This window comes from Macaca fascicularis, chromosome 19, assembly GCF_037993035.2.
Source record: "Macaca fascicularis isolate 582-1 chromosome 19, T2T-MFA8v1.1".
Taxonomy (NCBI): Eukaryota; Metazoa; Chordata; class Mammalia; order Primates; family Cercopithecidae; genus Macaca; species Macaca fascicularis.
The window spans coordinates 59,945,081-59,957,658 of record NC_088393.1 but is presented as its reverse complement, the minus strand read 5'-3'; positions in this window follow the sequence as shown (position 1 = coordinate 59,957,658).

Here is a 12,578-nt window from a genome sequence, read left to right as displayed (position 1 = left end):
CTTTTTCTTTTTCTTTCTTTTTTTTTTTTGCCTTTTTAAAGACAGGGTCTCGCTCTGTTCCCCATGCTGGAGTGCAGTGGCGCGATCTTGGCTCACTGCCGCCTGGACCTCCCCGGGCTCAAACGATCCTCAGGCCTCAGTCTGCAGAAATAGCTGGGATTATAGGCTCGCGCCGCTAGGCCCGGCCAGTTTTTTAAAGAATTTTTGTGGAGACGGAGTCACTGTGTTGAGCTCAGTTGCCTTGCTCTTTGGATGAAACCCAAGTTCCTCGGGCCGGTATTCAATACCTTGTCTAGGCGCGTCTCCCGCCTCCGTTTTTTACCTTTTGTCTGATGTCCTGGAAAATCAGAGCTGCCTGAGCACATCTTGCGTTTTCGTGCCAGCAAGGCTCCTTGCCCAAGCTGTACGTTCTGCCTTTCTTATTCACTTCTCAGATCTCTGCGTAAATGCTCTTGTTCTCTAGGCTTCCAGAGCCACCAGAACCTCTCTCTCTGTCTCTCCAATCCCATCTATGTGTCTCAATCCCAGAGCCTGGGCTGTGACTATGCATTCGAATCTGTTTCCTCCATAGAGTGGGAGCAGGATTGGATCTGACTAATCTCTGTTTTTAACCTCTTCAACAAAGCCCCACCCCCACCGCAATCTTAGGACCACTCTGAGGGAGTTGGATGGGGATGGTAAGGCCTGGGATGCGCTCTCTTCCTTTATTCTACTACTTGAAGTGCTGGGCTGAGCTAGCACTCTGGCAGCTCTGAATACCCACAGCATCTATTTTTTCTTTCCTTCTTTCTTTTTCTTTCTTTCTTTTCTTTTCTCCTTCTTCTTCTTCTTTTTTTTTTTTTTTTTTTTTTTTGAGACGGAGGCTCGCTCTGTCGCCCAGGCTAGAATGCAGTGGCCGGATCTTGGCACACTGCTGCCTCTGCCTCCCGTGTTCAAGCAATTCTCCTGCCACAAACTCCCGAGTACCTGGGATTACAGGCGCCCACCACAACGCCCGGCTAATTTTGGTATTTTTAGTAGAGACGGGATTTCACTACTTTGGGCCAGGCTGGTCTCAAACTCCGGACCTCAGGGTGATCTGCCTGCCTTGGCTTCCCAAAGTGCTGGGATTACAGGTGTGAGCAACCGTGCCTGGCCCAGCATCTATTTCAGATACCCTTACCCACTCCAGTTAGGAAACTACTGCTCATAAAAGTGGGGATGGGGGTTGAATATTTCAGTCCCAGCCCTCCACATTCCCAGGATTCCCCTCAGCCCCAAGGCCTCTGAGGCTAGGGATCTTTTTAGCTACGCGTGCCTGTCTTGGTGTCAGGCTGCTTGGGATGTTGGGCTGGGGGCCTTTGAAGTGCCTAGGGCCTAGGAATTTTCAAAGGCTTATGAGCCATTATAAATCTCAGAAATAAAATAGAAACAAATTATGGATTCCAAAATGCCAAAACAAAACTGCAAACTAATAAGTATTCAGCAAATACCTATACAAATCAATACCTATACAGATCAATGCCAATGATAATAGCTACAGTAAAGTGTATTCAATAAATTCATTCATTTAACCCTGACAACAACTCTATGAGATATATAAAGTACCAGCATCATCCTAATTTTATGGATGAGGAAACTGAGGCATAGAGAACTTTAGGAATTTGTCCAATATCTCATAGATGGTAATAGTGGTGCTGGGATTTGTTTGTTTGAGACAGGGGCTTGCCTTGTTGCTAGGCTGGGAGTGCAGGGACGCAATCCGTGCTCAGTGCAGTCTTGATCTCCCAGGCTCAAGTGGTCCTCTCACCTCAGCGCCTCCCTCCCAACCCCCAGTAGCTAGGACTACAGGTATGTGTGACCGTGCCCGGGTAATTTTTTAATTTTTGTGGAGATCCCTGGGGTCTCACTATATTGCCCAGGCTGGTCTCAAACTCCTGGGTTCAAATGATCCACCTGCCTTGGCTCCCAAAGTGCTGGGATTACAAACATGAGCCACCCCACTCCTCTGGTGCTGGAATTTGAACCAGGGCAGTCTGACTCCAAAGGCTTGCTTGACTAAAACTCAGCTTTAATATAATGATACAGGCCAGGTGTGGTGGTGGCTTATGCTTGTAATCTCAACACTTTGGGAGTCCAATCCTTTGGGAAGAATTGCTTGAAGCCAGGAGGTCAAGACCAGCCTGGATAACATAGCAAGACCCCTGTCACTGCAAAAAAGAAAATTAAAGTTAACCGGGTGTGTTGGCACATGCCTGTAGTACATCAGGTACATCCCTGTAGTACTCAGGAGGCAGAGGCAAGAGGATCACTTGAGCCCAGGAGATCGAGGCTGCAGTGAGCCATGATCACACCACTGCACTGTAGCCTGGGCAACAACCAAGACCCTGTCTCAAAAAAAATTAAAATAAAAAAATATATATATACACATATAATATTTAATGCGGCATTTCAGATTATTTTACTATACCTGAGTTCATAGGGGGGTGGGGTGTACAAAAGCAAGAGATTCTGGGACTAGGAGACATGCCTGATGTTGGGTCTTGGGCTTTCCTAATCCTCAGTTTCCTTTTTTGTTTGAGACGGAGCTTTGCTCTTGTTGCCCCGGCTAGAGTGCAATGACGCAATCTCGGCTCACCTCAGCCTCCGCCTCCCGGGTTCAAATGATTTTCGTGCCTCAACTTCCCGAGTAGGTGCGATTACAGGCATGCGTAACCACGCCCGGCTAATTTTTGTATTATCAGTAGAGACAGGGTTTCACCAAGTTGGCCAGGCTAATCTTGAACTCCTTACCTCAAGGGATCCACGTACCTCGGCCTCCCAAAGTGCTAGGATTACACGCGTGAGCCACTGCACCCGTCCTGTTTTTTATTTTTGTAGAGACAAGTTCTCCCTATGTTGCCCAGGCCTATTTTGTGGTTTTCAATAGCACCATGTTACTGTCAAGAATTAGGAAAGTTGCCGTGCGCGGTGGCTGAAGCCTGTAATCCCAGCACTTTGGGAGGCCAAGATGGGTGGATCACGAGGTCAGGAAATCGAGACCATCCTGGCTAACACAGTGAAACCCCATCTCTACTAAAAAATACAAAAAACTAGCTGAGCAAGGTGGCAGGCACCTGTAGTCCCAGCTACTCGGGAGGCTGAGGCAGGAGAATGGCGTAAACCCAGGAGGTGGAGCTTGCAGTGAGCTGAGATCCGGCCACTGCACCCCAGCCTGGGCGACAGAGCGAGACTCCGTCTCAAAAAAAAAAAAAAAAGAAAGAAATAGGAAAGTTTCAGAGGCCAGGGGCGGTGGCTCACGCCTGTAATCCCAGCACTTTGGGAGGCTGAGGCCAGCGGATCACTTGAGGTCAGGAGTTTGAGACCAGCCCGACCAACATGGTGAAACCCTGTCTCTACTAACAAATACAAAAATTAGCCAGGTGTGGTGGTGCACACCTGTTATCCCAGCTACTCGGGAGGCTGAGGCAGGAGAATTGCTTGAACCCTGGAGGCGGATGTTGCAGTGGGCCGAGATCTCGCCACTGCACTCCAGCCTGGGCAATGAAGCAAGACTCAGTCTCAAAAAAAAAAAAAAAAAGAATTATGAAAGTTTCAAGATTTTAGCTGTTTGTAAGCTAACAATTTACTTGGTTAAAATTTCAAGGATAAGGCCAAGCGCAGTGGCTCATGCCTGTAATCCCAACACTATATGGGTAGCTGAGTCGGGTGGATCACTTGAGGCCAGAAGTTCGAGACCACAACATGGTGAAACCTCGTCTCTACTAAAAATACAAAAATGAGCTGGGCATGGTGGCACACGCCTGTAATCCCAGCTACTTAGGAGGCAGAGGCACAAGAATCCCTTGAACCCAGGAGATGGAGGTTGCAGTGAGTCGAGATTGCGCCACGCACTCCAGCCTGGGCAACAAAGACACTATGTCTAAAAAAAAAAAAAAAAATTCAAGTTTGCTTGAAGAAGACATGAGACTCTGGTGTCAGGTCCAACAGACTTTATTACTGACAACACAAGAAAGAAGCAGAAACTTGATACTCACGTCAATCCTCTTGCACTTCGAGTCCAACAGGACTGATGAGAAAGGGTCTGGACAGATGCTTTGCATATAGTGAGTGTGTGATGCAGTGAGTGTGTGTCACAATGAGGAATCCTGAGTTTATAAAGCAGTCTTTTAAGAGGGCTATAGGAAAACCTCCCCAACCTTTGCTTCACACATAGGCATCATTATATACATATTTTACAGTGGTTAGGCAACAAATTTGCCTTTGGCCATGGGGACTCGCTATTGCTATCTTCCTAAACTCTTTGCTACACAAACATTCTTGGCTGGGCGCTGTGGCTCATGCCTGTAATCCCAGCACTTTGGGAGGCCGAGGCTGGTGGATCACCTGAGATCAGGAGTTCGAAACCAGCCTGACCAACATGGTAAAACCCCTGTCTCTACTAAAAATACAAAAATTAGCGGGGCATGGTGGCGGGTGCCTATAGTCCTAGCTGCTTGGGAGGCTGAGGCAGGAGAATCGCTTGAACCCAGGAGATGGAGGTTGCAGTGAGGGGAGATGGAGACATTGCATTCCAGTCTGGGCAACAAGAGCAAAACTCTGCAAAAAAAAAAAAAAAAAACCACACACACAAACAGGCCGGGTGTGGTGGCTCACGTCTGTAATCCCAGCACATTGGGAGGCCGAGGTGGGCAGATCATGAGGTCAGGAGTTCGAGATCAGCCTGGCCAGCATGGTGAAACCTTGTCTCTACTAAAAAAATACAAAAAATTAGCCGGGCATGGTGGTACGCACCTGTAATCTGAGCTACTCTGGAGGCTGCTGCAGGAGAATTACTTGAACCTGGGAGGTGGAGGTTGCAGTGGGCCAAGTTCACATTACTGCACTCCAGCCTGGGCGACAGAGTAAGACTGCGTCTCAAATAAAAAGGAAAAAAATGGAAATCTTGTCATTTGTGAAGAGTTGGACGAAACTAAAGGACATTATGCATAGTAAAATAAGGCAGACACAGAAAGACAAATAATGTATGATCTCATCTTTTTTTTGTTTGTTTTTTTCTGAGACGGAGTCTTGCTCTGTTACCCAGGCTGGAATGCAGTGGCGCAATCTCATCTCACCACAAGCTCCGCCTCCTGGGTTCACACCATTCTCCCACCTCTGCCTCCTGAGTAGCAGCGACTACAGGCGCCCGCCCCCATGCCTAGCTAATTTTGTTTTTGTATTTTTAGTAGAGATGGGGTTTTACTATGTTGACCAAGCTGGTCTTGAACCCCTGACGTTGTGATCTGCCTGCCTCGGCCTCCCAAAGTGCTTGGATTACGGGCATGAGCCACCGTGCCTAGCCATATGACCTCGTTTATATGTGGAATCCGAAATAGTCAAACACATAGAAGCAGAAAGTAGAATAGTGGTTGCAAGAGGCTGAGAGGTGGGAGGAAAGGAAAAGGTGTTGGTAAAGTGTGCAAAATTTCTGATGAAGCTGGGGAAATTAAAAAAGCAAAATGCAAAAACAAACAAACAAACAAAAAAAACAAAAAGGAAAGTGTACAAAGTTTCCGTCCTGCAAGATAAACAAGTTCTGGAGATCTGCTGTACAACATAGGGCGCGTGATTAACAAATACTTGTGTTGTACATTTAAAACTTTGCTGAAATAGTGGATCTTATATAAGATCTTATGTTATCGCAAAAAGAAAAACACAACCAAAGCAGAGTAAAGAAATGAACTGGAAGGGAATTTTTGGAGGTAATTGATAAGTTTATGGCATTAGTTGTGATAATAGTTTCAAGGATGTATACTTATTTCCAAACACATGAAGTTGTATATGTTAAATATCTACAGTTTTTGATATGTCAGTCATACCTCAATAAAGTAGTCTCTCTCTCTCTCTCTCTCTCTCTCTTTCTTTCTTGAGGTGGAGTTTTGCTCTTGTTGCCCAGGCTGGAGTGCAATAGCATGATCTCAGCTCACTGCAACCTCTGCCTCCTGGTTCAAGCGATGATTCTCCTGCCTCAGCCTCCCAAGTAGCTGGGATTACAGGCATGTGCGACCACGTCTGGCTGATTTTGTATTTTTAGTAGAGATGGGGTTTCACCATGTTGGTCAGGCTGGTCTCAAACTCCCAACCTCAGGTTATCCACCCACCTCAGCCTCCCAAAGTGCTGGGATTACAGGCATGAGCCACCACACCCAGCCTAATAAGGTAGTTTTTAAAAGCTCAAAGAACCCTGCAGAGCCAAGACTCCTAGGGAAAAAAAAAAACAACAAAAAGAAAAACGCAACAAAATAGTATTACCATATAAAACTAACTGCTCTCATAAGGGACACAATTATGTTGAAGGGAAGACTCATACATTCTCCAAATCAAAATGAGTCGAACTGTACAAATTGGAGAATAGATTTGGGAGAAAATTGACCTATATAGATGGAGAATATAAAATGTTGAGGGAGAGAGGAACCACGAGAGAGAAGAGCAGGACAGCAGGGTAAGGGGCTGCATAGGTAAAAGGGAAGAGCTTCAAGCCCCCAATGGCAGAGCAGCCCAGAAGGGACTGGAAGAAAAATAATTACAATAAGATTATGAAACTGTATCCCATGGAGCTGGATGGCATCTCTTTCCTTGTGTGTCAGTCATACAGTATCTTTAATAAAGACCGGGGTTGGGCATGGTGGCTCACACCTGCAATCCCAACTGTTTGGGTGTCCAAGGCAGGAGGATCACTGTGGCCAGAAGTTTGAGGCCAGCCTGGACAACATAGCGAGACCCCATGTCTAAAAAAAAAAAAGCCCAATGTAGTGGCTCATGCCTGTAATCCCAGCACTTTGAGAGGCCAGGGCAGGAGTTATCACTTGACCCAGGGGTTTCAGAACAGCCTGGGAAACATGGTGAGACCTCGTCTCCACAAAAAGTCCAAAAATTAGCCAGGCATGGTGGCGTGTGCCTGTGTTCCCAGCTACTCAGGAGGCTGAGACAAGAGTATCACTTGAGCCCAGGAGGTTGAGGCTGCAGTAAGCTATGATCATAGCATTGTAATCCAGCCTGGGTGACAGAGCAAGACCCTGTCTCCAAAAACAAAAAACAAAACAAAACAAAACAAAAAATAGCTGGGTGTTACGTGCGTCCGTGTGAAGAGACTACCAACAGGCTTTGTGTGAGCGATAAAGCTTTTTAATCACCCCGGTACAGGCGGGCTGAGTCCAAAAAGAGTCAGTGAAGAAGGCCGGGCGCGGTGGCTCAAGCCTGTAATCCCAGCACTTTGGGAGGCCGAGACGGGCGGATCACGAGGTCAGGAGATCGAGACCATCCTGGCTAACACGGTGAAACCCCGTCTCTATTAAGAAATACAAAAAACTAGCCGGGCGAGGTGGCGGGCGCCTGTAGTCCCAGCTACTCGGGAGGCTGAGGCAGGAGAATGGCGTGAACCCGGGAGGCGGAGCTTGCAGTGAGCTGAGATCTGGCCACTGCACTCCAGCCTGGGTGACAGAGTGAGACTCCGTCTCAAAAAAAAAAAAAAAAAAAAAAAGAGTCAGTGAAGGGAGATGGGTTGGGGCCGTTTTATAGGATTTGTGTAGGTAGTGGAAAATTATAGTCAAAGGGGGTTGTTCTCTTGCAGGCAGGGGCAGGGGTCACAAGGTGCTCAGTGGGGGAGCTTCTGAGCCATGAGAAGGAATCACACAAGGTAATGTCATCAGTTAAGGCAGGAACCGGCCATTTTCACTTTTTTTTTTTTTTTTTTTTTGAGACGGAGTCTCGCTGTGTCGCCCAGGCTGGAGTGCAGTGGCGCGATCTCGGCTCACTGCAAGCTCCGCTTCCCGGGTTCACGCCATTCTCCTGCCTCAGCCTCCGAGTAGCTGGGACTACAGGCGCCCGCCACCACGCCCAGCTAGTTTTTTGTATTTTTAGTAGAGACGGGGTTTCACCGTGTTAGCCAGGATGGTCTCGATCTCCTGACCTCGTGATCCACCCGCCTCGGCCTCCCAAAGTGCTGGGATTACAGGCTTGAGCCACCGCGCCCGGCCATTTTCACTTCTTTTGTGATTCTTCAGTTGCTTCAGACCATCTGGATGTATACGTGCAGGCTTGGGCTCAGAGGCCTGATACTGTGCCTGGTGGCATACATCTGTGATCCCACCTACTCAGAAGGCTGAGGTAGGAGGATCCCTTGAGCCCAGGAGTTTGAAGCTGTAGTGAGCTAGGATCCACCCCTGCACCACAGCCTGGGTGACAGTGAGACCCTGTCTCAAAATAAAAATAAATAAAGGCCAAATGGCTAAGTGAGGCTTTTCTGTGAATGTGGTTTTTTTGAGGGCTACTAGAAAGAAAGGCTGTGTTAATTTAAGGCAAAGACATGTTTTACAAGAAAGCTTGAATAGAGGACATAGTAGATCCTGAGAATATAAATCCCCGGGAATTAGCAAACATTTGTGGGAAAACGCTGGACTTTCAGGACGATAGATCAATGAGGTTAAAGTCTAGCTCTCTAAGAGTGATGCTAGACCCATATGAGATCTGAGTTACGTGTTGAATAAATAAAGTTGTACCAAGGGATATGTTTTATTTATTTATTTATTTAAGACAGGGTCTCACTCTGTCGCCCAGGCTGGAGTGCAGTGGAACAATCTCAGCTCACTACAACCTCTGTCTCCCAGGTTCAAGCGAGTCTTCTGCCTCAGCCTCCTGAGTAGCTAGGAGTACAGGCGGGCACCACCACACCCAGCTAATTTTTGTATTTCTAGTAGAGATAGGGTTTCACCATGTTGCCCAGGATGGTCTCGAACTCCTGACCTCAAGTGATCTGCCCACCTTCGTCCTCTCAAAGTGCTGGGATTACAGGTGTGAGCCACCATGCCAGGCCCAAAGAGTATGTTTGATATGATGAGGGGATGGAAGTGGAATAGATAGAGGCTTAGACAACAGTGAAGGGACCACATGCAAGCGGCACACGCCTATAATCCCAGCACTTTAGGAGACAGAGGCAGAAGGATCCCTTGAACCCAGGTGTGTGAGACCAGCCTAGGCAACATAGTGGAACCCCATCTGTACAAAACAACAAAAAAAGTAATCGGGTGTGTGTAGCTGGCATGGACCTAGGGGGACTGAACAAAGGAGGGTGAACGCAGCAATAAAAAACAAAGACAAGAGAGTATATTTGGAAGAAGGGGTCTTTTGCCTGTAGTGGACAAGGGCTCTGAGCTTTACACAGCCCTCCTACATAGCCCTCCGTGTTTATTAGGCAAAAGAGATAGCGAGAGGCTGGGCACGGTGGCTCACCCCTGTAATCCCAGCACTTTAGGAGGCCGAGGCGGGTGGATCACAAGGTCAAGAGATCGAGACCATCCTGGCCAACATGGTGAAACCCCATCTCTAATAAAAGTACAAAAATTAGCCAGGCATGGTGGTGTGCACCTGTAGTCCCAGCTACTAGGGAGGCTGAGGCAGGAGAATTGCTTGAACCCGGGAGGCAGAGCTTGCAGTGAGCCGAGATTGCACCACTGCACTCCAGCCTGCCAGCAGAGTGAGACTCCAACTCAAAAAAAAAAAAAAAAAAAAAAAAAGAGATAGCAAGAGCAATGGGGGATTGCAGTTTGATTCTCAGCAGGCTTGCGAGACTGCATTCTTTGAAAAATAGGCGCTAGATTTCACAATAGATAACTTCAAGGAGCCCAGTGCCAGGGAGTAAGGCCCTCAGCAAACCTTTTGGTGGCAGGGAAGTGTGAGTTTGCCCGCATCCTGCATTCATGATAAGCAGTTTGCTGTTTGATCATATAGCCTCCAGCAGAATACTGAGTTGATCAGGATCCCTTTGGCCTTTTCGGCTCCCAACAGGTGTGGTGGTGCATGCCTGTAGTCCCAACCACTGGGAGGCTGAAGTTGGAGCATCGCCTGAGCCCAGGATGTCAATGCTGTGGTGATCATACCACTGCACTCCAGCCTAGGTGACAGAGCAAGACCCTGTCTAAAAAAAAAAAGAAAAGAGAAAAAACTAAAATATATAATATTTTTTAGAGTTAAAAAAAAGAACAGTGGGCTGGGCATGGTGGTTCACACCTATAAATCCCAGCACTTTGGGAGGCTGTGGTGGGTAGATAGCTTGAGCCCTGGAGTTTGAAGCCAGCCTGGGAAACATAGTAAGACCCCGTCTCTAACAAAATAAAAAATTAGCTGGGTGTGGTGGTGCACACCTGTAGTACCAGAGTCGCAGCTACTTACAGGCTAAAGTGGGAGGATCACTTGAGCCTGGAGGTGTTGAAGCTGCAGTGAGCCGTGATCATGTCACAGCATTCTAGCTGGAGCAACAGAGTAAACCACCGTCTCACAAGAAAAAGGAAAAAGAACAGTGAAGGGATTGGGTTGGTTTCAGATGTTTTCTGGGGTTTGCTAGACTGGATGGTGGGAGGAGGAGGGGCAGGGCTCGAGCACCTTCTCCTTTTTATCTCTTCTCCACCCTAAAGAACCTTTGTGCTGTTCCGTCGCTCTGTGATGCAGGCCTAGAACTCCGGTCTGAGATGCACGCTCTCCGTGTCCAGTAGCTCCAGGCAGCAGTGCCAACAAGAGTGCACTTCAGGCCCCGGCACGGTGGCTCACGCCTGTAATCCCAGCACTTTGGGAGGCCGAGGCAGGTGGATCACGAGGTCAGAGGATCGAGACCATCCTGGCTAACACGATGAAACTCCATCTCTACTAAAAATACAAAAAAATTAGCCAGATGCGTGGCGGGCGCCTGTAGTCCCAGCTACTTGGGAGGCCAAGGCAGGAGAATGGGGTGAACCCGGGAGGTGGAGCTTGCAGTGAGCCGAGATAGGACCACTGCAGTCCAGCCTGGGCAAAAGAGTGAGACTCCGTCTCAAAGAAAAAAAAAAAAGAGTGCACCTCAAGTAATAGGGAGCCGTTTCTTTGTTGGAGGACACTCAGTGCCTATGGCTGAACTCAAACTGGACTCCATGTGGCATAGATTCCACTTTCTACCTCCTGTGTGGGCTGGAGCTCCTCCTCCTCTTGTTTTTCTGCCATCCAGAGGGGAATACATTTTTATCAATATTTGAGTAAATCAGAGACCCAAGTCAAGTAAGAGATCACTAGATCCCATCACCAGCATAAACTGACATTTGCCTACTTGTCTTCTTTGCTAAATCAATAACATCAGTGCAAAGAGACACGAGATTGGTCTCCTCAGAGAATATCATCCTTCTAGAGGTGCAGGTTGGGCAGGGCTCAGAGTGATACACAGAGCTTTTTTTTTTTTTTTTTTTTTGATACAGAGTCTCGCTCTGTCACCCAAGCTGGAGTACAGTGGTGCAATCTCGGCTCACTGCCACCTCTGCCTCCTGGGTTCAAGAGAATCTCCTACCTCAGCCTCTGGAGTACCTGGGATTACAGGTATGCACCACCATGCCTGGCTAATTTTTGTATTTTTTTTTTTTTTTTTTTAGTAGAGATGGGGTTTCACCATGTTAGCCAGACTGGTCTTTAACTCCTGACCTCAAGTGATCCCCCTGCCTTGGCCTCCCAAAGTACTGGGATTACAGGCATGAGCCATCGCGCTCGGCCCAAACAGACCTTTTGTCCAAAAATGCCAGTCTATGTATGTATGGAAGACAGATCTAGGAAAAATTCTAGAGTGTTTCAGTGGTCCTGGAGGAAATTATTAAGGGGCTGCAAGATCCCTGCAAGAGAACCGCATCCAACAGTATTTGTTCATAAGATACCTTCCCATGTCAGCTGTCTCTAGGCTAAGCTCGTGTGATGGTGTTGATCTGAAAAGTAATGCAGAGCCTCTAAAAGCCTCTGATCACATGTGAAAGATGAAGTTCTGGTCGCAGGGAGAAGAATCCACCCATAGAATGTCACACTCCTGTGGGTCACAGCAAAGGACCACTGATTTAAAATTCAGTTGAGGATCACATACTGATCAGCCTTCTTTGAATTTCTCAAGGAAGGAAAAACATTGTTTATTTATTTATTGAGATGGAGTATTGCTCTGTCGCCGAGGCTGGAGTGCAGTAGTACCACCTCGGCTCACTGCAACCTCCGCCTCCTGGGTTCAAGGGATTCTCCTGCCCCAGTCTTCTGAGTAGATGGGATTACAGGCGCCCACCACCGGGCCTGCCTGATTTTTGTATTTTTGGTAGAGTCAGGGTTTCACAATGTCAGCCAGTCTGATTTTGAACTCCTGACCTCGGGTGATCTACCCACCTCAGCCTCCCAGAGTGCTGGGATTACAGGCGTGAGCCGCCATGCCCGGCCCTTTTTGAAATTTATATTTCTTTCTTACTTAATTACCTACTCATCTGAAAGGGAAATATATTTTTTAAAAAATTTATCTACTTTACAGTTTGGGCGGCCAAGGCAGGAGGCTTACTTGAGCCCAGAAGTTCAAGACCAGCATGGGCAAGAATGTGAAACCCTGTCTCTACAAAAAATTTGCAAATTAGCCAGGTGTGGTGGCACATGACTATAGTGCCAGTATATTAGTTTGTTCTCACATTGCCATAAAAAAATACCTGAGACTGGGGGGTAATTTATAAAGAAAAGAGGTTTAATTGGCTTATGACTCTGCAGGCTGTACAGGAAATGCTGGAATCTACTTGGCTTCTGCAGAG